The 25,305-nt window shown below is 39.2% G+C and overlaps 1 protein-coding gene across 4 annotated transcripts in view; it reads left to right on the plus strand.

Moving 5' to 3' along the window:
- The first annotated feature begins 3,672 nt into the window (after window positions 1-3,672).
- The window catches only part of LOC104006767 (uncharacterized), a 62,046-nt gene continuing 40,413 nt past the window's right edge, over window positions 3,673-25,305 (plus strand). Inside the window, exon 1 of one of the 4 annotated variants that reach the window (XM_063812840.1) lies at window positions 3,673-4,894. The gene's annotated coding sequence lies outside the window, so the exon portion shown is untranslated. Of the gene's footprint in view, window positions 4,895-23,504; window positions 23,728-25,305 lie in introns of those variants that run through there. The other 3 variants (XM_063812841.1, XM_063812839.1, XM_009450769.4) reach the window with 3 other exon arrangements.

Below are 25,305 nucleotides of genomic sequence, written 5' to 3' on the forward strand. Positions count from 1 at the left end.
CAAGGGACTCACTTTACTGTGAAGAATGTGTTACAAAGGGCACATGATCATGGGATCTACTGGTCCTACCTTATTCTATATTACACAGAAATGGCAGCCTGTTTTTCCCCAGCTTTGCCAACATAATAATTAGCAAAACTTTTTAATTATATGATAATATATTTCAGGAAGAAAACACTGACAACTGTGAAATTCAAACTAGATAGTAGAGAAACTGGAATTGGGGAGACCAGTTAGAAAGCGGTTTGGAAACAAAGATACACATGAGTTTTAAAACTGTGGGCTAATGTAGATGTTGATGTGATTATAAGTCTCTGTTAAAAGAGTTTAGGGTGAGGTGTGAGGTGGTTTTAGATTATTATTTTTGCTAAAGAACCCAGAAATGACTAAATTTATCCCTGTCAATCACTTCTGACACTCTACTCATATCATGTTCCTAAGGAAGTTGAACAAAAGGAGTGATAGCCAAATGGGACTAACTATAATAGCTAATATTTATTGAGCACTTATTAATACTGTACTAAACATATTGTGTCCTACATTTTACTTAATATTCTATGGGGCAATAAGCAGAACTATTCAGAAATGATCCTGGGATCTCACTCTAGATTGCCCAGGAAATGTGCTAGCTACAACTGGAGTTTCCCGTTCCTCTTGGAAAGAGGGGCTGCACCTACGTATAGCTTTGCATGAGACCAGCTGCTTACACTCTCTAACAGGAAGGGGCTGCAACTGTCCACAGGATACATGGTCTCCAGGTGTTGGGCATCTGGTCTTCCTCAGATGCTTCCTCAGTTCTGCTAGCATCTAAACCCAGACTGCCCGGCAATCAAGTAGTCTGCTTGTTGTCTTACTGAAAAGTGGTGTGCAAGTTTATCCTTGACAAGATAGAATAATTGGGTCAGGACCAGAGCCCCAACCTATTGCATGCCAAATGGCTTGTTCTTGCCCCTGGTTCACCTCTCCATGGGATTATGAGAGGATTGAGAACTCTATGCCTCTTGTGCCTGACTCTTGCTTTCTAAGTTTCCCCAGTAAATCTTATTCCCATTCCTTAGTTCATACTATGTGATGTTGTAGAATTTATTGCAAGGCCCATTGTACCACATCCTTGCAGCAAATTTATGACTTAGAAATTACTATTTCTATCTTAGAGATGAGGAATATGAGACACAGAAAAAGTCACATAGCAGGTAGGTGGTAGGATTTGAAACCAAGTCATCTAGTTCCTGAGCCCATGATCTCAAAAACTTTGTTAAACTAAATGGAACTACTAATTTATAAAGAGCTAAGTGAGTGCTCAGATAATCAAAGAATCACCCATGGAGAAGTTCAAATCTCTTGCAGAACTTCAGATCTCTGTTGGAGCATGTAGCCTAGATTTAATCTCCAGTGGTGCCTTTAACTTTGTCCTAAGTCTTAAGCTTGTGTCAACTGCTGGCCAGCTACATGGAGGAAATAAGTTGAGAAAAATCAGGAAGCAACATGGCTGGGTCTACAGAGAAGATCCAAGCTTAGCTGTCTCATGCTCTTTGGGCCCAGAGGAGGGGAAAAGCAAGACAAAGTCTTAAACTTTCCACCAGATATCAAGACCTTGTTGATGTCCTAGAACATGACCAATCAGATTAATGATGGCTCTACCTGGGAAGAGTAGCTGAGAAAGGATTAAGTTGAGGCAGGCCTGGTGTGGGCAGATATTGTTGAATGTTTCCCACTACCCCTTCCAGCCCACTGGAAGAATGGGTTTTTTAAAAAAACATACACTCAAGATGAGCTCTATTAGTCATTTCCTCATCTCACTTATTATTCCAGTTAAACCAAGGCTGAAGGACAGAAAGGACACAAACTTATTAATCTCTGGACAAACCTAGCTCAGGGCCAGAATCAGGAGGGTGAATCTCAGGAGGCTGTAACCCAACTGATTGCAAATAGGATTTTGGAATAACAGTTTCTGAGGTGTCACAAAGAACTGTCAGCCCTTGTGTCTGTTCTCTAATAGAATTTTTACTTTCTTCTATGATCCCAAATTTCATAAACTCATACTATAACTAGGAAGTAGGCAGAAATGTCCTTTTGATGAACCAAATAATCAGAAACTTTTCTAATAATCCTCTTTGTGTATTTTTCCAGCCACAGAACTGAGTCATTCATTACCCAAAACGCTAAACCCTGCCTACATGGTAACGCTTTTGTAAATGGGATTCTTTCTCTCTGACATCCCTTTTTCCTGCAGTCCCTTATACCCTCTCAATACCAGTGTGGCTCAAGGGGCCTTCAGTTCTGTCCTAATTCAGTCTCACATTCAGGCTGCACCTCCTTAGGCACCAGAATGCGCGAGAAAGTTGTTCCTTCAGGGAACATTTTCTTTTGGCAGGGCCATGTCACTGAGTCAGGCTTACTAATTATGTCCCAGAGTGGGCTCAGCCTCTGGCCCTTCGAGGAGCTTAGAGAGCTCTGGAGAGCTAAAGGACGCAATTCCACTCAGTTCCCCTGGGGACTTGCTTTGTTACGACCCTGTAGCGGTTGCCGCCAGCCTCCCGTCCCCGGACAGCGCGCCTCTTTCCTCTGCGCGGAATCTCGCCTTGCCGAGAGGTGACAGCGTGGTGGCAGCCCTTGCTCGCTCTCCGCGCCTCCTCGGCCTCGGCGCCCACTCTGGCCGCGCTCGAGGAGCCCTTCAGCCCGCCGCTGCACTGTGGGAACCCCTCTCTGGGCTGGCGAGGCCGGCTCCCTGTTAGCAGGGAGGTGTGGAGGAAGAGGCGGGAACCCTCTTGCGGGCCAGCGCGAGTTCCGGGTGGGCGCGGGTTCCGGGGACCCCACACTCGGAGCGGCCGGCCGGCGCCACCGCTCTGGGCAGTGAGGGGTTTAGCACCCGGGCCCGCAGCTACGGAGGGGGCGCTGGGTCCCCCACCGCTGCCGGCCCACCCGCGCCGCGCTCGCGGGCTTCAGCCGCCTCCTCGCGGGGCGGGGCTTGGGACCTGCAACCTGCCATGCCCGAGAACCCGCCGTGGGCTCCTGCGCCGCCGGAGCCTCCCCGACGATTGCCGCCCCCTGCTTCACGGCTCCCCGTCCCATCCACCGCCCAAGGGCTGACGAGTGCGTGCGCGCACGGCGCGCGGGACGGGCGGGCAGCTCCGCCTGCGGCCCCGGTGCAGGATCCACCAGGTGAAGCCAGCTGGACTCCTGAGTCTAGTGGCGACTTGGAGAACCTTTATGTCTAGCTAAGGGATTGTAAATATACCAATTAGCACTCTGTAGCTAGCTAATCTGGTGGGGATTTGGAGAACCTTTATGTCTAGCTAAGGGATTGTAAATACAGCAATCAGCACTCTGTGTTTAGCTCAAGGTTTGTAAACAAACCAATCAGCACTCTGTATCTAGCTAATCTGGTGGGGACTTGGAGAACCTTTATGTCTATGTAAGGGATTGTAAATACACCAGTCAGCACTCTGTGTCTAGCTCAAGGTTTGTAAATACACCAATCAGCACTCTTTGCCTAGCTCAAGGTTTGTAAATGCACCAATCAGTGCCTGTGTCTAGCTAATCTAGTGGGGACTTCGAGAACTTTTGTGTCTAGCTTAGGGATTGTAAATGCACCAATCAGCACCCTGTCAAAACGGACCAATCGGCTCTCTGTAAAATGGACCAATCAGCAGGATGTGGGTGGGGCCAGATAAGGGAATAAAAGCAGGCTGCCGGAGTAGACCGTTGTAATTTGTTTTGGTCTGTTTCACGTTGTGGTGGCCTTGTTTTTTGCCGTTCGCTGCTTGGGTCTGCATTTTGTTTTATTAGGTGTAACACTGTGAGGGTCTGTAGTTTCACTCTTGAGGCCAGCCAGGCCACGAACCCACCTGGAGAAACAAACAGGTCCAGATATACCGCTTTAAGAGCTATAACTGTCATTGCAGAGGTCTGCAGTTTTACTTCTGAAGCTAGCCAGTCGACGAACCCACCAGAAGGAACAAACGCCAAACACGTCCGACTATCAGAAGGAACAAACTCCGGACACAGCATTTTTTAGAACTAACGCCCTGAGGGTCTGCAGCTTCATTCTAGAATCATGCCAAGAACTCACAAATTTCTGACAGGTTGTTTTTCCGCAGGAGGTTGCGGGAAGACGTACAAGGAAGGGTCGGGATGGTGCTTGAGGGGGTCAGAGCTACACCCAAGGCTGCATTCTGATCAGAGACACCTAAGTTACTGCAAAGTCGGAGACACCAGAAAGGAAGACTCCCAAGGTATGCAGAGAGGAGTGGAGGCAAACGGGATAGACTGGCCCTCCCGCCCGGGATCCCGCGTCCCGGGCAACGGAGACCCGGGCACACGCCACTTGCTTGCTGGGAGGCTCCTTACAAGTTACGTAGAGGGGGAGCTTTTTCTGGCCACACTTGGGTTATCCTTGTTCTCCCTTCCCCACACTGTCGCAGAGGAGGAAGACGTGTTGGCCGCTTTTAAGAGCTAAAACGAATGCCGAGGCTCTAAGTGGCTCTGGGGTCCAGGCTCGCCGGAGGCACCAGCGTGTGCAGACCCGGAGCGCCGTCTTCTGGGCGAGGAGTGTCATTAGTAACACTTTGTTGCAGATAGACGAAAGAAAAATTGACGCTTCGGAGATGGGGATGCCCGAGGAGGAAGAGAGAAGAGCGATTAGGGCCTTAAACCTCACACCCGAACAGATTCGGCCGGAGTTACTGAGCGGCAGGCTCTCTTGATGGAGATGGGTGCTTTCAGACTTAAGACGTGAAAACAAAGATCAGCCACTCATGAACGAACTCAAGGCTCACTGAGATGCAACTGCTGTGAAGAAGTGGGTGCAGGGTGAGAGGTCTGTCTGCCTCCTTAGAAGGACCACTGTGGCTTGTGCAGAGATCCGAAGTTTGTTCTCATTACAATGGGGACGGTGAGTGCTAGTAATGTGGACCATTTTTCAATAGCGCCACCTTGTGGCAGTGACAAAATGGCCGTAGTGGACTTGGGCTCAGGTGCTTTCTTGAGTGTGCAAACTGTTAAGAACTCATTTTTTGAATCAGATTTGGGGATTATTCAGGCAGAAGGGGATCCCTAAATGGAAACACTGACATTTTAATACTGCAAGTGGGGGATGATGAATAGACAAATAACAAGCAATGGGGGGCCACATTTGTGTTCAGAATTCATGGAACTTTTTTTTTTTCTATTTCTTATTTTTTTAATGTATGTATTTTGAGGGTACATATAATATTTTGATACATATAACGTATAAAGGTCAAAGATAAGGATAATTTGTGTGTGTGTGTATATATATGTATAAACTTAAATGTCCTTTTTGCTTGGAACGTTGAAATTTTTTTCTAGCTATATCTAAATATATCTATATCAAGCAATCTTTTAGATATTTTGTGAAATGTCTAACATTATTTTGAGACAGAGTCTAGCACTGTCACCCAGGCTGGAGTGCAATGGCGTGATCTCGACTCACTGCAACCGCTGCCTCCTGGGTTCAAGCGATTCTCCTGCCTCAGCCTCCCAAGTAGCTGGGATTACAGGCATACGCCATCACACCAGGCCAATTTTTATATTTTTAGTAGAGGCGGGGTTTCACCATGTTGGTCAGGCTGGTCTTGAACTCCTGACCTCGTGATCGGCCACCTCTGCCTCCCAAAGTGCTGGGATTACAGGCGTGAGCCACCGCGCCCAGCCAGAAATGTCTAATAGATTATAGTCACCCTACTGATCTATTGAACTCTGGTTGTCTTTCTTCTACCTAATTGTATACTTACACCGTTTAACCAACCTCTCTTTATCCCACGTCTTCCCTCCTCTTTCCAGGCCCTGATGACCACCATTGTACTCCCTAGCTTCATGAGATCTTCTGTTTTAGCTCCCACATAGGAGTGAGAACATGCAGTATTCATGAATCGCACTCATCATGAGCGATCTTCTTAGTGGGTTGTTGAATTGGGGTTGCTAGTTATTTTGTTGAGAATTTTTGTATCTATGTTCATCAGGGATTTTGGCCTGTAGTTTTGTTTTTGATTTGATTTCTGACACAGATTTTACTGTATCCTTGTCTGGGTTTCGCATCAGGGCACAATGCTGGCCTTGTAGAATGAGTTTAGAGGAATACTCTCCTCTTCAATTTTTTTTAAAAAGAGTTTGAGTAGAATTGGTATCAGTTCTCTAAATATTTGCTAGAATTCAGCAGTGAGGCCATAATGTCCTGGGCTTTTCTTTGTTGAGAGACTTTATTAAGGCTTCAATTTCATTACTCATTATTGGTTTGTTGAGGTTTCTATTCATGGTTCAATTTTAGTACGTTGTATATGTTTAATAATTTATCCATTTTTTCTATGTTTTCCAATTTGTTGGTGTATAGTTGTTCATATTCTCTGATTCTTTGTATTTTTGTGGTCTGTTATATTTCTTTTTTTCTTCCTGATTGATTTATTTGGGTTTCTCTCTTTTTTAGTATAGGAAAAGGTTTGTTAATTTTGTCTATCTTCAAAAAATCAACTTTTCATTTCATTGATCAAATGTATTTATTTTTTAGTTTCAATTTCATTTATGTCTGTTCTGATATTTATTTCTTTCTACTGATTTTGGGTTTGGTTTATCCTTGCTTTTTTGAGTTCCTTGAGATGCATTTTTAGGTTAATGATTTGAAGTCTTTTCCCTTTTTTGATGTAGGTGTTTATTGCTATAAAGTTATTGTTATGCTGTATTCTGTAGGCTTTGGTATGTTGTATATCTATTTTCACTAGTTTCATGAAATTTTTGAAATTTTCTTAGCTTATTCATTGACCCATTGGTTGTAGAAGCATGTTGATTTCCATGTGTTTGTATAGTTTCCAAGGTTCCTCTTGTTGATTTCTGGTTTTATTCCATTGTGATCAGAAAAGATACTTGATATAATTTTTACTTTTTTGAATTTGCTGAGACTTCTTTTGTGACTTAAGATATAGTCTGTTCTGGAGAATGCGCCATGTGCAAGTGAAAAGAATGTGTACTCTGTAGCAGCTGGGTGAAATGTTCTATAAATGTCAGGCCTACTTGGTCTAGTGTGTAGCTTAATTCCAATGTTTTTTTATTGATTTTCTCCCTGGATAATCTGTTACTGAAAGTGAGGTCAGTTGAAGTCCCTACTATTATTATATTGGAGCCTATCTCTCCCTTGAGATTTATTAATGTTTGTTTTACATATTTGGATGCTCTGGTGTTGGGTGCACAGATATTGATAATTTTTAATATCCTCTTGATGAATTGACCCCTTCATCATTATATGGTGACCTTTTGTCACTTTTTACATTCCATGACTTGTAGTCTGTTTTATCTGATATAAGTATACCTAATCCTGTTGTCTTTGATTTCCACTTGCATGAAATATCTTTTTCCATAAATTCACTTTCAACTTACGTATGTCCCTATAGGCAAGGTGGGTTTCTCATAGCACCACATAGTTGGGTCTCGTCTCTTTACCCATTTAACTTCTATACATCTTTTAATTGGAGAATTTAGTCCATTTATATTCAGTGTTATTATTGATAAGTAAGGACTTATGACTGCCATTTTGTTGCTTGTTTTCTGGTTGTTTTGTAACGTCTTTCTTCCTTTATTCTTTTGTTACTGTATTTCTTTGTGGTTATTTTCTCTGGTAGAATGCTTTAATTCACTGCCTTCTATTTTTAGTGTATTTATTACAGATTTTTGCATTGGGGTTACCATGAGGCTTACAAAACATATCTTATAGCTACTTTGTTTTATTATTACTTATTATTCTGAGACAGGGTCTCTGTCACCCAGGCTGGAGTGCAGTGGTGAGATCTTGGCTTACTGCAGCCTCTACCTTATTGAACTCAGGCAATCCTCCTATCTCAGCCTCCTGAGTAGCTGATACCATAGACACATGCCACCATAGCCAGCTAAGTTTTGTGTTTTTTGTAGAGATGAGGTTTTGCCATGTTGCCCAGACTGGTTTTGAACTCCTGAGCTCAAGTGATTAGCTAGCCTTGGCCTCCCAAAGTGCTGGGATTACAGGCATGAGCCATGGCGCCCAGCTGATATTTTACGAAGATGACAACTTTGATCACAAAGAAAAGACTAGAAACAAACAGAAAACTTAAAAAAAACCCACACAACCCTGCCCTTTAACTCTATACCCCTACATCTTGACTTTTTGTTGTTTCAGTTTACATATTTTTATATTGTCTATCTCTTAGCAGGTCACTGTAGCAATTATTGTTTTTGATAGGTTTGTCTTTTAGATTTCATACTACAGTTATAAATGGATTGCACATCACAATTAGAGTATTAGAGTATCCTGGGTATGTCTTGTACTTAATGTTACCAGTGGTTTTTTTCCTTCAAATATTTTCTTTATGCATGTTAGCATCTTTTTCTCTTAGATTGAAGGTCTTCATTTACCATTTATTTTAAGATGGGCCTTGTGGTAGTGAATTCTCAGCTTTTGTTTGTCAGGGAAAGATTTTATCTCTTCTTCATGTTTGAAGAATAGCTTTTCTGGTACATTAATCTTGGATGGCAGTTTTATTTCTTTTAGCACTTTGAAAATGTCATCCCACATCTACCTGGCCTGTATAGTTTCCATTGAGGAGTCTGTTGCCAGAATAATTGGAGCTCTTTGTATGTTATTTACTTCTTTTCTCTTGCTGCTTTTATTTTTTATTTTATTTTATTTTTTTTGAGACTGAGTTTTACTCTTGTCACCCAGGCTGGAGTGCAATGGTGCTATCTCGGCTCACTGCAACCTCTGCCTCCCAGGTTCAAGCGATTCTCCTGCCTCAGCCTCCTGAGTAGCTGGGATTACAGGCACCCACTACCATGCCCCACTAATTACTGTATTTTTAGTGGAGACAGGGTTTCACCATGTTGGCCAGGCTGATCTTGAACTCCTGACCTCAGGTGATCCACCTGCCTTGGCCTCCCAAAGTGCTGGGATTACAGGCATGAGCCGTGGCGCCTAGCCAACTTTTGTAATCCTCTTTGTCCTTGACCTTTGAGAATTTGATTATTGTATGTCTTGGGGTGGTCTTATTTGGGTTGAATCTGTTTCATGTTCTCTGATCTTGTACCTAGATACTTATATATTTCTTAAGTTTGGAAAGTTTTGAGTTATTTCTTTGGATAAGTTTTCTAACTTTTGCTCTTGCTGAATTCCCTCTTGAGCACCAATCATTTTTAGATTTGTCCTTTTGAGGTACTTTTCTATATCATTTAGGTGATTTTCATTCCTTTGTATTCTTTTCCCTTTTTTCTCCTCTAACTGTATTTTCAAATAGCCTGTCTTTGAGTTTACTAATTCCTTCCACTGTCTGATCCGTTCTGCTGTCGGGAGTCTCTAATAAATTTTTCAGTTTGACAAGTATATTTCTCAGTTCCAAGATTTTTGTTTGATTTTAAAAAATTATTTTAATCTCTTTGTTAAATTTCTCTGATAAATTTTTGAATTGCTTTTGTGTGTTATCCTTGAGTTCACTGAGTTTCTTTAAAACTCCTATTTTGAATTCTTGGTGAGAGAGCTCACATATCACTGTCTTGCCTAGAGTAAGTCACTGGTTCCTTGCTTTGTATGTTTGGGGAAGTCATGTATATTAGTCTGTTCTCACACTGCTATACAGAAACCCATGAGACTGAGTCATTTATAAAGAAAAGAGGTTTACTTAGCTCTTGGTTCTGCAGGCTGTACAGAAAGCATGACAGCATCTACTTTTTTTTTCCCCCTCTTGGTCTTGACTTCTTTTTGATATCACATGGAGTCTGCAGTCCAGGTTTTCCTTGGCCCTAGTAAATGACTGGAGCACTGCCGGACCCAAATGTAGAAGGTCTTACAGGGGGATATCCCAATAGGGTGGGAAGTCTGGCTAGAATTTCGTGCTCAGGGAACCTGTGGAACATACCTCCTATGGTGTGGCGCTGCTGAACAGCTTCAACTGATTTGGCGTCTCCTTTGGCTGAGTTAAAGAAGAGTGTTTCTAGGGTTGGGGAAGGAAGTCCCACCTCCCCACTTTTCTCTGGTTGTCTTTGGGAATATTTCTCCCTTTAGGTACTGAGGGATAGATCTCTTGCCAGGGAACCCAAGATGGTGGGGAAACTGGTTATCCACTTCAATCTCACTTTTTCCAGTGTAGAAACTGGCGGTGAGGTGGGGGAAGTTTTCCACATGCTTGGTGCTAGGCAGATTTGGGAGAGGGATGTCACGGATTTGGAAGTCTGATTCTTACAGCGTCTGCTTGAAGTTTTTTACTTCTCTGTTGCCACAGGCACTGTTCCATCCTCATACTTGAGTTCTGGGATATTGCTGGTGATAATTTCAGCACCGTGTATTTGTTTTAGGTTTTCTGTGTAGGAAAAGTAAAGCCAGCTTCCTTCTATGCAGCCATTTTGGAACCAAACTCTCACACATTCCATGGAACATTTCTAGCCAGCAAGGTACAATGACTAGCAAGGAAACAAACTTTTTTTTTTTTCTTCAGTATTTCAGTTGACTCACAAGAACATAAAATGTGACCTATCTTTTCATGTGGCCAACTTTAAATGTTAACTTAATATCTTAGATAAAAATAGTTTAAAATACACATCCACTTAAGTTAAAAAGAATAGTTTAAAGTTTTATTATTCTTTGATAGTTTTTCTTTTGATGCTACACCTAGTGACTACCATATTTTAAAACAGACATGTTCTAATTGCTCTTGAATCTTCAACTCGAAAGAAACTATGGTTTTATAAATTAGTGATAACAGTGAGTGTCCTCTTTAAAAAATATCTGCCATTTCTGACAAATGACAAATAGCTCATATTATTTTTTCTTAAAAGGAACTCTATTCTTTTAACATACAGTCTCTCTTGTTTAATAAAACTGAAAGTAAAGAATAGATAGAAATAGTCCTACCTCAGTTCAGGTCAGGTTTTGTTGCCAACAGAGTTATGAAAACTTAGTTTTCTACCTGGGTATGGTAGCTCTCACCAGTAATACCAGCTACTTGAGAGAATTGCTTGAGGCCAGGAGTTTGAGACCAGCTTGGGTAACATAGTGAGACCCTGTCTCAAAGAAAAAAAGGAAAGCTTTTAGTTTTCTGACCATTTTATTTTTGTTTATTTTAATTTTTAATTTTTTTATTTCAATAGGGTTTTGGAGGGACGTGGTTCTTTAGTGGCGATTTCTGAGATTTTAGTGCACCCATCATTTGAGCAGTGTACACTGTACCCAGTGTGTAGTGTTTTATCCCTCACCAGCCCCCACCCTTTTCCCCGAGTCCCCAAAGTCCAATGTATCGTTCTTATGCCTTTGCATTTCTGACCAATTTAGATGCAGAATTATGGATAAGGGATTTTCAACCTATACTGATCATGTCTAGAAGTTCTGTTTGTTTCTTTAAAAAAAAAGTTCATGTAGCAGCAGATAACTAATACAACCAGAAATAAATGAGATATTGTTTCCCCAAATTCTTTTTTTTTTTTTTTTTTTTTTTTTTGAGATGGAGTCTTGCTCTGTTGCCCAGGCTGGAGTGTAGTGGTGCAATCTCGGCTCACTGCAACCTCCACCTCCTGGGTTCAAGCCATTCTCCTGCCTCAGCCTCCGGAGTAGCTGGGACTACAGGTGCCCACCACCACGCCCAGCTTACTTTTTGTATTTTAAGTAGAGATGGAGTTTCACCATATTGGCCAGGCTGGTCTTGAACTCCTGACCTTGTGATCCGCCCACCTCAGGCTCCCAAAGTGTTGGGATTACAGGCGTGAGCCACCATGCCCAGTCACACATTCTTGATACTATATTATTGTTACCAGGCAAAAGGGGCTCACTGCTGGATGTGCTAGAAGCTAATACTATGACACTGGATTTCTAAGAAAAGAAAAGCTCTTTATTATAGGTTGACCAATAAGGAGACAGGAATCTAGCTCAACTGTATCTCCCTGTGCTGGCTTTAAGATAGTAATTTTATTAGAAAAGGTTTGCGGGTGGATTCTGGGATTAGCAGGTGGTTGGTGGAAGGAAAAGGGAGGTCTAGAACGTCCTCAAATGCACAGTTATCTCCATTCCTCTTCATGGATCCCACGTGCAAATTCAAAGGGAGTTCGTATGAAACATGCAGTGGAAATTCGGGCTGTGACATTAACAAGCTTGTTCTGTGCAAACTCCATTTGGTCATGTTGGTTCCAAATAATTTTGGACACTCTTGTTATCTCACAAATGGAGGGAATTTCAGCATTTCAGCAAGTTATTTATTTTCTTATCTGCTATCTGGCAAACTCAAGAATTTCTGTTAGTTATTGGTTTCCTATTCTTTGGGGCACAATTTCAGTTTCAACTTTTCAGCAAGTTGTTTCTTTTTTTATATACTATCCTATAAACTCAAGAATTTTATCATAAAAAAACCTCTTTGGGGCATGATTTTTTCATCAAACTTAAAAAAAAATCCCCAATATAACGGAATTTCCAGCATTTTAACCTGAAACTGAAGACCATTATTGAATACAGTTTTCAATTGCCAATCTAGAAGTTTACTAATTCTGTGTATTGGATGTGCATATCCTTGTCAGTCAGTTTGGCCTAAGGGAGTCTTTCTTTTAATCATCTTTTCAAATAGGAAAAAGCACCAAATTAAGTGTTTTCTTAAACTTTTTCATTATAGTTATTTCATTTCTAACAAAATTTTAGTGCCACAGTTATATTGTGTAACTGCTTATGTACAGAGGCTCTTTGGAGGACCACCAACCATTGTAATACCAAAGATTTTTACTACCTCCCCTTGAATCAATTTTGCCCGTGTGGGGGTGATATCATCCCTGATATGAAGGCATATATTGAGAGAAATAAGACAAACTATTAAACCAAATTTTAACATAGATGACAGTACTTTAAAAGAAAATTAATTAAAAAATTTAGTCATTTCTGGGATATGAGATAATGAGCAATTTCTTTTATTTCTCTTATTTTCTAGTTTCCATTATATACTTATATATACCTCTAGGGGATGTTGTAAAGATTCTATAATATTATGTATGTATTCTATAATATGTATGTGAAAGAAAAACTGTATCTTTTCCTTTGCTAACTCACAGATGTTTAAATATATTAAATTTTAGGTGTTAGATGATTTATATATCTTCAGTGTTAACACAAACTGAAGATATTGCTCTAATATTCATCACCCAATGAGAATTTGTGATATTCTGCAGATTTGGTAACATTTTCATGGAGATTTAATAAAAAACATTGACATATTCATTCTACAGACATTTATTGGCTATGTAATTCATGTCAGAAACTGATTCGACACAGCAAAATCACGTGAATAAGAAGGTCTATATTGTTGAAAAGCTTACCAATGCATCTTCTTCAAACACACATACAAACAACTAAATAAAAATGGGATAATGCCATATATTTATATGGTCAGGGTTTTCAAGGACTATAGACCATAGACTGACGAGATTTATAAATACTTTTCAGTTGAGACAAGATTTCAGCAGGGTATGAAGGTTGAATAGAAGGTTTTTAAGTGATAAATGCCTAGCAAGATTTAGGATCACTCATTTTTAACAAAGGAAAATTGATACTCTTTTTTAGTGGCCACAATTTTATCATTCTATACTTTTGTCTTTCTTCCATAGTCCTTATGACACCATGAAGTTTACAGTGTCTTAATGCTTTCCTCATCCTGATTTCACTGTCCTCTCTCATATTTTTTTATGTTTACCAAGGTATGTACAACTGACAATTTTAGAGTCTTCTGCAAAGAAAAGATAACTATTAGGTACTGGGCTTAACACCTGGGTGATGCAATAAGATGTATAATAACCCCCCATGACACGTGTTTATGTAACCTTCACATGTACCCCCAAACCTAAAATAAAAGTAAAAGAGGAATCAAAACCTTGAAATAAAGGTATGATGTTCGTGCTGTGGAAATTTAGAAGCCACAGGGTTTAAGGATTGTAGAGACATAAGCCCTATTACTCCCATCTTCCTACTCAATTACTTCATGTAGGCTGTGGCTTACTCTGTCTTTGAAATGACATAGCAAGGGCACTGTAGATGTGGGGAATCTTTCACTTGCAGAGAGGATTTTCCATCTCTGAAATGGCTGATTTGCAGAGAAGTGGAGTCGTTTATTCTCTAGCACAGGGATTTCCAGATTTTGAATGTATTTACCAGTAAAACAAAGTGAAAACAAAGTAAAGCAAAGTAAAAACATATGCTTGCTAAATTTTCTTTTGTCATTTAAGAGCACCAAGCTTTGAGCTTGAATGTGCTTTGGATAAATGAATTGATTTCACTTCTCTTGATAAATGCCAATCTTTCTTTAGTGCTCTACATTCTACTTTTTTCCATCTAATTAATGATTCTGCTGAACATTTTTTCATCCACAGTATTTTCTTCAGTGCACTCTTTACATCTTTGTTTCTTAAAGTGTAGATGGGAAGGTTAAGGCTGGGTGTGATGATTGTGTAAAAGAGTGAAGAACTTCCCTTCATCTTGGGATATGGTATTCTGTGGCTTCATGTATATATAAATGATTGTTCCATAAAACAGAATTACTACTGTGAGGTGGGAGCCACATGTATTAAGGATCTTTTGCAATCTTGTTGCTGACTTGATCCTCATTACAGCTTGAGTGATAACTCCGTATGAGATAAGAATTAGTGATAGAGGTACGAAAAGAAATACCACTCCGAAAGCAAAGACAACAATCTCAATTACTTTTGAATAGACACAAGCCATCTTGATCAATGCTGGCATCTCACAGAAAAAATTATCCACTTCCTGGTGCCCACATCTTGGCAACTTCAAAGTCAAGGAGCAAACAATTAAGGCACTGGCAAGACAACTCAACCAGGCAGTGGCAAAGCTGAGGGTGCATTATTAAGGTGTAGTGAAGGGGTTGACAGACAGCAGCATAACGATCATAGGCCATCACAGCCAACAGAAGACATTCTGTGGCTCCCAAGTCAAGGACAAAGAAGAATTGGAGTACACACCCTCCATAAGTAATAGATTTTTTTGGGCCCCATTGATTTGCCAGCATCTGGGGGATAATGCTAGTTGTATAACAGAGGTCCAAAAAAGACAAATTGGATAAGAAAAAATACATGAAGGTATGGAGCTGGGTGTCTAGATAAGATAAAAGAATGATGGTTGTATTTCCTACCAGAGTCACAATATAGATGATGAAGATAACCACTGAGATGATGTGCTCTAATTGGGGTCGATCAGAAAACCCCAGAAGGATGAAATCTGTTCCAGAACTTACACTGCTTGTTTCCATTGTTCCTTAAGAAAAGCTAGGAGGCAATATCATGGTAACCAAAAATAGTGTCAGGTTTAGGTAGAACTGAAAATCTCTGAAGTTTGTCAAGGGTATCCAAAACTCTCTTATTTGCATGCTCTCTCTCATTTGGAACATCTCTTTTAACATTTCCCTATGGCCCAGTGCTCACAACTTGTTCATATTTAATCCAAAATTAATAATATGCTAAATCCAATCAGGCTGAATTGTAAATCATTGAAAAAAGTTAATTTGCTATGTCATTCATTGTTCTATGTATTTCAATTAAGTAATAAAATCATGAAGTCAATTATGTGATTTTAAGAGAGGCATATGTATTGAGGAGTTGTTCCTCTTTGAAGCTATGACATAAGCATCGCTTGATCATGATAAATCCTTGCATTATTGAAGGAGTTAAGCTTGAGGTAAAAAGTTAAATGACATCTTTTTTTTTGGAATAAACTCCACCATTTGATAGCAGAATCACTTTCAATATTTACTTGCAAATATCTACATTTCAGCCATTATAATTATAATTATCCTCACCACCAACTTAATCCTCCTCCTTATATTTTTTTTACTCCTCAACATTGCAGGCACTGTTGTTGTTCTATCAATTTTGGTGTTCCCTACTACACTGCCTTTTTTTGTGAGTGTGCTTTTTGTTGCCAGGAAATAATTATCTTCCTTATTAATATTTACTTACATGTATAAAGGCCTATATGTTTTTTGAACAGCTTTAATGACTAATATTACACCATCTAAACAGCCTTACTGATTTGTTGCAGTTAAATATTGAGGTAATTGCAGAACTATTTGGCCACCACGTACAACGATCTGTGTCCAATCCTACTTACCAGCCATTCAGCAGAATTAGCTGGGCGCTGGGCAGGTAATTCAAACAAAAAGCAGTTCATTAAATAGCCAGAGTTGTTTTAATCTAAGGAATTTACCAATCCAACATGAGTGGATGTTCTGATTGCTTTGAAATCCTTTAGGTAAAACCATCACCCCATTGGGCTCTAAAAGAATACAGATACAGATAAAAATGTCATCAATCTCACCATTTCTGATCATTGTATCATATCACTAAGTAGACAAAATATTTAATGACTGAGTTAGTTTTTGTTTTTTTTTTTTTTAAAGATAGAATCTTGCTCTGTTGGCCGAATGCAGTGGCTCATGCCTGTAATCCCAGCACTATGGGAGGTTGAGGTGGGCGGATCACTTGATGTCAGGAGTCCAGACCAGCATGGCCTACGTGGGGAAAAATTTTGTATTTTCTACTAAAAATACAAAAATTAGGGGCGGTGTGGTGCGTGCCTGTAGTCCCAACTACTTGGGAGGCTAAGGCAGGACAATTGCTTGAACCTGGGGGCGGAGGCAACAGTGAGCCGAGATCGCACCGCTGCACTCCAGCCGGGGCGACAGAACGAGACTCTTGTCTCAAAAAAACCAAACGAAACAAAAATCTTGCTCTGTTGCCTAGGCTGGAGTGCGGTGACACAGTGACAGCTCATTGCAGCCTGGACCTCCGGTGCTCAAGTGATCCTCCCAACTGAGCCTCCTAAGTAGCTGGGACCACAGATGCATGCCACTGTGTCCAGGTAATTTTTAAATGTTTTTGTAGTGATGAGGTCTCACCATGTTGTTCAGGCTGGTTTGGAACTCCTTGGCTCAAGCAATCCTCCTGCTTCGGCCTGAGCCCTGGTGTCGAGCTAATGGCTGAATTAGTTTAAACATTTTTTCTGCTGATAATTTCTGACCACGAAATTCAGACCTACCATACTTTACATTTATAGTGTCCTTGAGGCCATGGAATTGAAACCTCATTTGTTTCTGGTATATAGTAAAACAAGGGGAAGATAGATCATTTATATATGTCATTGTTATAAGTGTTTCAGTTAGAACATAATAATGTTATAATCATAAAGAAGGAAATGTTATCAAGTAGTATGAGATAGAGGTGTAGTTTTTCACAGCACAAAAATGGAAATCTAATTAATGAGTGTCCAATTTTTTTTATTTTTTGCAATAGATTGTCAACTAAGGAATGATAGTGCTTCATTGCACAGATTCTGAACTCAAAGTCCCTGGCATCAAATTCCAGCTTCACCACTTGGAAGCTGTATCCTTGGGCAATTATTTAACTTGTTTGTGTAGGAGGTTCTTTATACATGAAGAAAATATAATAAAATTTCCTTCCTCAAAGGGATGTTGTGAGGGTTAGTATTTATAAAAGCACTTGGAACTGAGCTTGGTTCATCTTTAATTCTAAAAATGATAACCTATATTCACCTATCATTGTTATTCTGTCTACCCCTTAGTCCATTAATTTTTCACACTAGTGATTTTACCGCAATGACCTAGAACTAAACTGGAATGTTTTTTTAAAAATTTGTGTAACTTTAAAATTTAGAAACATTTTTATATACACAAAAATATGCAGAATCACAATATGCACATTGAACTGAAAAGCTTCAGGAGCAGGAGATGACTTGAGGTCTCCAAATGCTTTGATTAAAAAATTCACTCAAATTCTTTTGACTGCTGTTGGGTTTGTGTTGGGAATTAAAAGGTCATGAATTTCAAAGTGGAAAAAAACCTCAGAAGTCATGAATCTAGCCTTCTGCTCTGCATAGGAGATCCTTCAACAGAATCTCTACACAGCTGCTACTGGCATAACTTCAGTGACAGGGAAGTCAATTACACTTGAAGCAGCCTCTCTCCTTTAGTCAATGCTGCTTATATTGAACTCAAAGATGATTCCTTGCCCAGCCCTGGCTGATTTTCTTTATTCTGAAAATAACACAGAGTAAGTCAATTTAACATGGCCTCATAAAAACCCCAGTATTATTATATGAACAGTGCATGGATACAACAAATAAAAAGTAAAGCTTGGTGAGTTTCAGTGTATATTCTTGTAACTATCACCTAAATCAATAAATAAAACATTGATGATTACCCTAGGAGCTTTTCTTTGTGCCTTTTACCAATGATAACTCTTCCCTATCCCCTGAAGTATCCACTATGCTGCTATTTATAGTAATCCCCTCTTTGCATGTTAGTAGGTTAATTACCCAAATGTGCACCTCTAGACAATATTGTATAGTTTGGCTTACTAAAAATTTTTTATATACCTTTTAACTCTTTTAATATTAGAATCTGTTACCAAATATATGCTTAGATTTCTCTTCCCAGACAAAGCACATTGTTAGCTGTTCCTACCACTACATGCTCTTTTATTACCATGCTTTTTCTTGTTGCTCTCCCTGGACACACCATGATTTGTCAAGTGCTGCAAATTAGTATAAAAGTAAGCACGATACTCCACTTATGCAACACTACTGAAGAGAATAGTGAATGTCTATGATCTGCATAATTTTCTAAAATATACGTTGGTTATTTTTAGCAGGTATAAGACATTACTGGCTCTCTTTAAACTTTGGATCACGTAAAGCCCTTGGCATTCTTATTAGAAATGCTGCCAAGTCAGGCATGATAATTTATGTAGTTCAATGTTGTGAACTCAAATACAGGACTTTTCATTTAATACTTTTTAACATTTGCCATTTTGGCAAAAAAGAGGCATGCTACATTTTAATCGAAACTCAGTTTTTCATTTTTCATAGTATGGACTTCAGAGCCCAATAATCGCGCATAACTTAACATTTTGCTTTCTTCAGTGAAATCTGAGACAAATGAACCAAACATATTTCAACATAATTTATGATATGGAGAGAAAATTAGAAGCACAAAATTTCAAAACTGTCTAAAATTTTATAAAAAGTAAAAATATATGGATCTTTTATTATAAAGCAAGAGGTATATTGCTGTAGTCATACAAAATTCAAGATGAAAGGACGGAGTAAAAATAGGTAAGACCCTAGACTGGTTCAGACCGCCTGTGATTTTTGTTACAATTGATCTCAGCCATTTCCATACTCTGTGGACTTGAGCAGGCTAATTAACTTCTTTAGCCTCTGATTCCTCATCTGTAAAATAGCTATTCTAATAGCACCTGCTTTGTAGGATGGCTATGAGGAGGATTACATGCTATGCTAAATATTTAGCATGATGCTTGGTGCATAGAGAGCATTCAGTAACTTCAAAATCCACTAACTGCTCTTGTTGAAGTTTAATCCTCACTCCTGAGGATTAAATTTATATTTAATCCTCAAAATGTTAGTATTATTTATATCTCACATACCTTTCACATTTTTGCTTTCATGTTAGACCGAGTCTTATGCTATCTAGGATCTGTTTTCTACCTGGAGTCATCCTCTGTTAGAGATAGCAGAGAATACTTACCAGAAGCTGAAAAGATTAGAATATATTTTCATGAAGGAAGAATTCACAGCTGTCATGTTCTCATGTAGTCCAAACATAACCATGTTCCCATTATGACGTTTCTTCATTTAATTAATAAATTAGAAAAGAATTCTTGTTGGGTGAGTTACTAATGCCCTGAAGAATTGGATTAACCACTGGTCATACTGACACTACAGTGCCATTCACACTTAAATGCAACAGCTGAAATAAGATTTAATAGAAGTCTCTATTTAATGTGGATATTGGAAGTAAACTAGATGTGGGACTGGTGAAAATCCTTAATAATTAGGTTTGGTTAAATATATTTTCGGTTGGCTATTTGATGTCTTTTTAATGTTATACTCTTGTTATTCATATTTACCGCTAGATCTTTGCCTAATTAAACAAGGAGAACACTGTGTTGGTCAATGTATATTGCAAGAATCATTAACATGTAGCAGGGAAGTATTTATTTACAGCTCTAAAGGCTACCTATGTTGATATGGTTTAGACCTTGGGGACTGATGCCCCACAGAGGTGATTAAGTAAAGCTATGACTGTGGTCAGAGGCATATCCAAATAATAATTTCATGAAAAGTTCTCTTAACACATTAGGTTTCGGCCAGGCACAGTGGTTCATGCCTGTAATCCCAGCACTTTGGGAGGCCAAAGCGGGTGTATCACCTGAGGTTAGGAGTTCAAGACCAGCCTGACCAATGTGGAGAAACCCCGTCTCTACTAAAAACAAAAAATTAGCCGGGCATGGTGGTGCATGCCTGTAATCCCAGCTACTCAGGAGGCTGAGGCAGGAGAATCACTTGAACCTGGGAGACGAAGGTTGTGGTCAGCCGAGATTGCGCCATTGCACTCTGGCCTGTGAAACGAGTGAAACTCTGTCTCAAAAAAAAAAAAAAAAAGACGTTGGGTTTCATCTTTTCTTTTTCTTTTTAAGTTTTTAAATTTAAAAATTTGGAGATTATATATTAAATTTACATTGAAAAATGAATATATGATGTAAACTATATAAAAATGAACACATCTACCTGAAATTTGGTTTATTCAATTGGTAAGATCAAAATTGGATAAATTAAGTTATGTAGGTGTTGTGTCTATAGGACAAAATATTTAGTTTTAAAAAATTTGTGGGATAATCATAATTCTAGGTTTATGAATTATTATCATCGTTCTATTTTCAGCAAATTAAAAATAGTATGAACACTCTGGAGCTTATCCCTCAATTTATGGTCTGGAAACTTACCACCACCCCCAGCTTCTGGTAATTACCATTCCACTCTCTGCTTCTATGAGTTTAAGTTTTTCAGATCCTCATTTAAATGAGATGTAGTATTTGCCTTTCTGTAACTGGCTCATCTAACTTAACATCATAGCTTCTAGGTTCATCCATGTTGTTGGAAATGACAGGGTTTCCTTTTTTTGTTACGAGTGAATAGTACACCACATTTTCTTGATTTATTCATTCATTGATGAACACAAAGTTTGATTCCATATCTTTGCTATTGTGAATAATGCTGCCATAAACATGGGAGTGCAGACATCTCTTTAACATACTGATTTCAATTCCTTGGATATATACCCAGTGGTGGGATGGCTGGATCATATGGTAGTTCTATTTTTAATTTTTGGAGTAACCTCCACACTGTTTTATATAGTGGCTGTATTAATGTACATTCCCACTAACAGTGTGCAAGGGTTCCTTTTTTTCCCTACATTCTCACCAAGCTGTTATCTTTGCTTTTTATGACAATAGCCATTCTAAGAGTATGAAGTGATATCTCACTGTGCATTTAATTTACATCTCCCCATTGATTAGTGATGTTGAGCATTTTTCATATACCTGTTGGCCATTTGTAGGTCTTCTTTTGAGAAATGTGTATTTGGGTCTTTTGCCCATTTTTATTTTTATTTTTAAAATTTTTAAATTATTTTATTTTATTTTTTATTTTTATTTTTGAGATGGAGTCTCTCTCTGTCTCCCAGGCTGGAGTGCAGTGACACAATCTCGGCTCACTGCAGCCTCCACCTCCCAGGTTCAAGTGATTCTTGTGCCTCAGCCTCCTGAGTAGCTGAGACCAGAGGCATGTACCACCATGCCTAGCTAATTTTTCTATTTTTAGTAGAGACAGGGTTTCACCATGTTGGCCAGGCTGGTCTCGAACTCTTGACCTCAAGTGGTCCACCCATCTTGGCCTCCCAAAATGCTGAGATTAGAGGTGTGAACCAACACAGCCAGCTCCATTTTAAAATAGAATTATGTTTTCTTGTTTGAGCTTCTTATATATTTTAGATATTAGCCCCTTATTAGATACATCATTTGCAAATATTTTCTCCCACTCCATAGGTTGTCTTTTCATTATTTTATTTGTTTCCCTGACTGTACAGGAGCTCTTTAATTTGATATAATCTCATTTATTTATACTTACTTTTGTTGACTGTGCTTTTGGGGTCATACCCAAAAAATCATTGACCAGATCAATGTCATGGAGCATTTCTATGATTTCTTTTAGTAGTTTAATAGTCTTATGTTTAAGTCTTTAATGCATTTTGAGTTGATTTTTGTATATGGTTTGAGGTATGCATGTAATTTCGTTCTTCTACATGTGGATATTCAGTTTTTCAACACCGTTTATTGAAGAGACTGCCCTGTCCCCATTGTGTGTTCTTGGCACCTTTGTTGAAAATCAATTGATTGTAAATGTATAGATTGATTTTTACGCTATTTTGTTCCATTGGTTTTTGTGTCTGTTTTTATGCCAGTATCCTGCTGTTTTGATTACTATAGGTTCACAGTAGATTTTGAAGTCAGGTATTATGATGCCTCCCGTTTTGTTTTTGTTTTTGTTTTTGTTTTTTTGATTCAAGGTTACTTTGGCTATGGATTTTTGTGGATCCATACAAATTTTAGAATCGTTTTTTCTATTTCTCTACAAAATGATATTGGTACTTGGATAGAGATTGCATTGAATCTTTATTTGCGGTAGTATAGGTATTTTAAAAATACTAATTTTCCCAATCCATGAACATGAGGTATTTTTCAATTTTTGTGTCTTTTGTAATTTTAAATATCAGTGTTTTATAGTTTTCAAGTGTACAAATCTTTCACCTCCTCAGTTAAATTTGCACCTAGTTATTTTAATTAATTTATTTTTAAATTATGATTGTTTACTTAATTTCTTCTCAGATGATTGTTAGTGCATAGAAACACTACTGATTTTTGTATATTGATTTTGTAACCTGTAACTTTACTGAATTTGTTTATTTGAATAGCTTTTTTTGTTGTTGGAGTTCTTAGGGTTTTCCAAGTAAAGGATCATGTCATCAGAAGAGACAATTTCACTTCTTCATTTCCACTTTGTATGCCTTTTTTTCTTTTTCTTGCCTAACTGCTCTGGCTAGGACATTCAATACTATGTTGAACAGAAGTGGTGAGCGTGGGCATCTTTGTCTTGTTCTGGATCTTAGAGGGAAAGCTTTCAACTTTTTATCATTATATTAGCTGTGGGCTTGTAATATATGGCTCTTACTGTGTTGGCAAAAATAGATTCTCAGAATATAATCTCCAGATTTTGTAATCCACTGATACAATTACATACTGATTACCTACTCTGTAATATGGAATTTAAAAAATTCCATGTGTGATTTTCTAACTCTATCATAGGTCGGTAACCTCTATACATCTGGAAAGGCTAGATGTGGCAAATGTTTCCTTGTAAAAGTTTTGGGGGAAGCTGAGAGCAGCTTTCTCACATTATACACGCGGGTCTCCTATAAACGCCGGTACATCCTCCCAAAGCGTGATGGGAATCTCCAAATCGCTAAATGTGTCCTGTTACTCCATTTCTCTTTTCCCACATCAACGTCTGGTAGAAGGAAGGCCAACTGCCCCATGGTCGCTACCATTCCACCCGTCCTCATCCGGGACTTCGCTGACCTTCCGCCCGTTAAGGCTGTTGTCTGTTGTCATCAGTACCAGGTAGGTCTCGCCCAATTGGGACAGAGAGGTCCCCCGAGGACCGGATCTGCGCGGCGCCGTGGCCTAAAGAGGAGGCCAGGCCACTCCCTAGCTCCGCCTTCGCGGGCCCTGCACCCCAGCAGCCTCTGCGTGGTTCTTCCCGCCCGGCACACCCGCGGCCATCCAAAGGTGCTGTGTCCCGGCGGCCACCAGGTCACCGAGGTGGGGTGGGGAAGACAGGTTCGCCTCTGCTTCAGGCCTGGGATCTCTGCTGGAACTCTCTACATTTTTTAATCAATTTAAAATTTATAATAATGTATGTTTTTTAGGTATTGTTTTTACTGACAAATTTTATTTCTAGATCTTTCATCAGTTTTCTCACGCTGGTCAACAAATAGGCCTTCATCACACACTAATTTGTAATGTCATTCTTTTCATATTTACTATTCTAATGTAAAACACACTAGGGTCTGTTTTGAGGCAATGTTGTTTCAATCATATGCAAATCAAACTCTTTTTCTTTTTTGAGACAGAGCCTCACTCTGTCACCCGGACTGGAGTGCAGTGGCACAATCTCTGTTCACTGCAGCCTCGGCCTCCCAGGCTCACGTAATCCTCCCACTACAGCCTCCCGAGTAGTGGGGACTACAGGCACAGGCCACCACGCCTGGCTATTTGTTTGTTTTTTGTGGAGACAGGGGTCTCACTCTGTTGCCCAGGGTGGTCTCCAACTCCTGAGTTCAAGCTATCCTCCTGCCTAGGCCTCCCAAAGTGTTGGGATTACAGGCAGGAGCCACTGCTCTTGACCCCACATCAAACCCTTAGTAATATTTGATAGTATTTCAATGCTGGCCAGAGCAAATCCTTGCTTATTATTCGTTTATGAAAATGGCTTGACTCTTCTAAGCTGTAATTTGACCAAATAAATCTTGAAATAAATTTGTTACAATCCAAACACAATGCAGACAATTATTTGAAATGTCTGCATTTAAATTTATATTTAAAAGTTATTTTTTGAAGAATGTGGCATGTCTCATTTTATTTGTTTTTCCCTTTTTCTTGGTAAAGATTAATAATACCTTAAAAATGTTCAACATACGTTAAGTTCATCTTTATTGATATCATTTTATTTAATTGCTCATTGCTTATTGTTGTTAGGAGAGCTATATATGTATTTTTTAAATTAAATTTTTTTTTAACTTTTATTTTAGGTTTAGGGGTACATATGCAGGTTTGTTACTTGAGTAAATTGTGTGTTGCTGAGGTTTGGTGTTCAAATCATTTTGTCACCCAGATAGTGAGCATAGTACCCAATAAGTAGTTTTTCAATCCTCACCCTCCTTCCTCCTGCCACCCTCAGGTAGGCCCAGGTGTCTGTTGTTCCCCTCTTTGTGTCTGTGTGTACTCAATGTTTAGCTCATACTTATAAGTGAGAACATGTGGTATTTGGTTTTCTGTTTTTGCATTAATTCACTTAGGATAATGGCCTCCAGCTGCCATCCATGCTGTTGCAAGGGACATGATTTCATTCTTTTTATGGTTGCATAGTATTCTGTGGTGTATATATGTTACATTTTCTTTATCCAGTCCACCACTGATGGGCATCTAGATTGATTCTATGTCTTTGCTACTGTGAATAGTGCTGTGATGAACATGCGAGTGAATGTGTCTTTTTGGTAGAACAATTTTTATTTCTTTGGGTATATACCCAGTAATGGGATTGTTAGGTCAAATGGTAGTTCTGAGTTCTTTGAGAAATCTCTAAAC

The sequence above is a fragment of the Pan troglodytes genome, chromosome 5 (genome assembly GCF_028858775.2).
Source record: "Pan troglodytes isolate AG18354 chromosome 5, NHGRI_mPanTro3-v2.0_pri, whole genome shotgun sequence".
Taxonomy (NCBI): Eukaryota; Metazoa; Chordata; class Mammalia; order Primates; family Hominidae; genus Pan; species Pan troglodytes.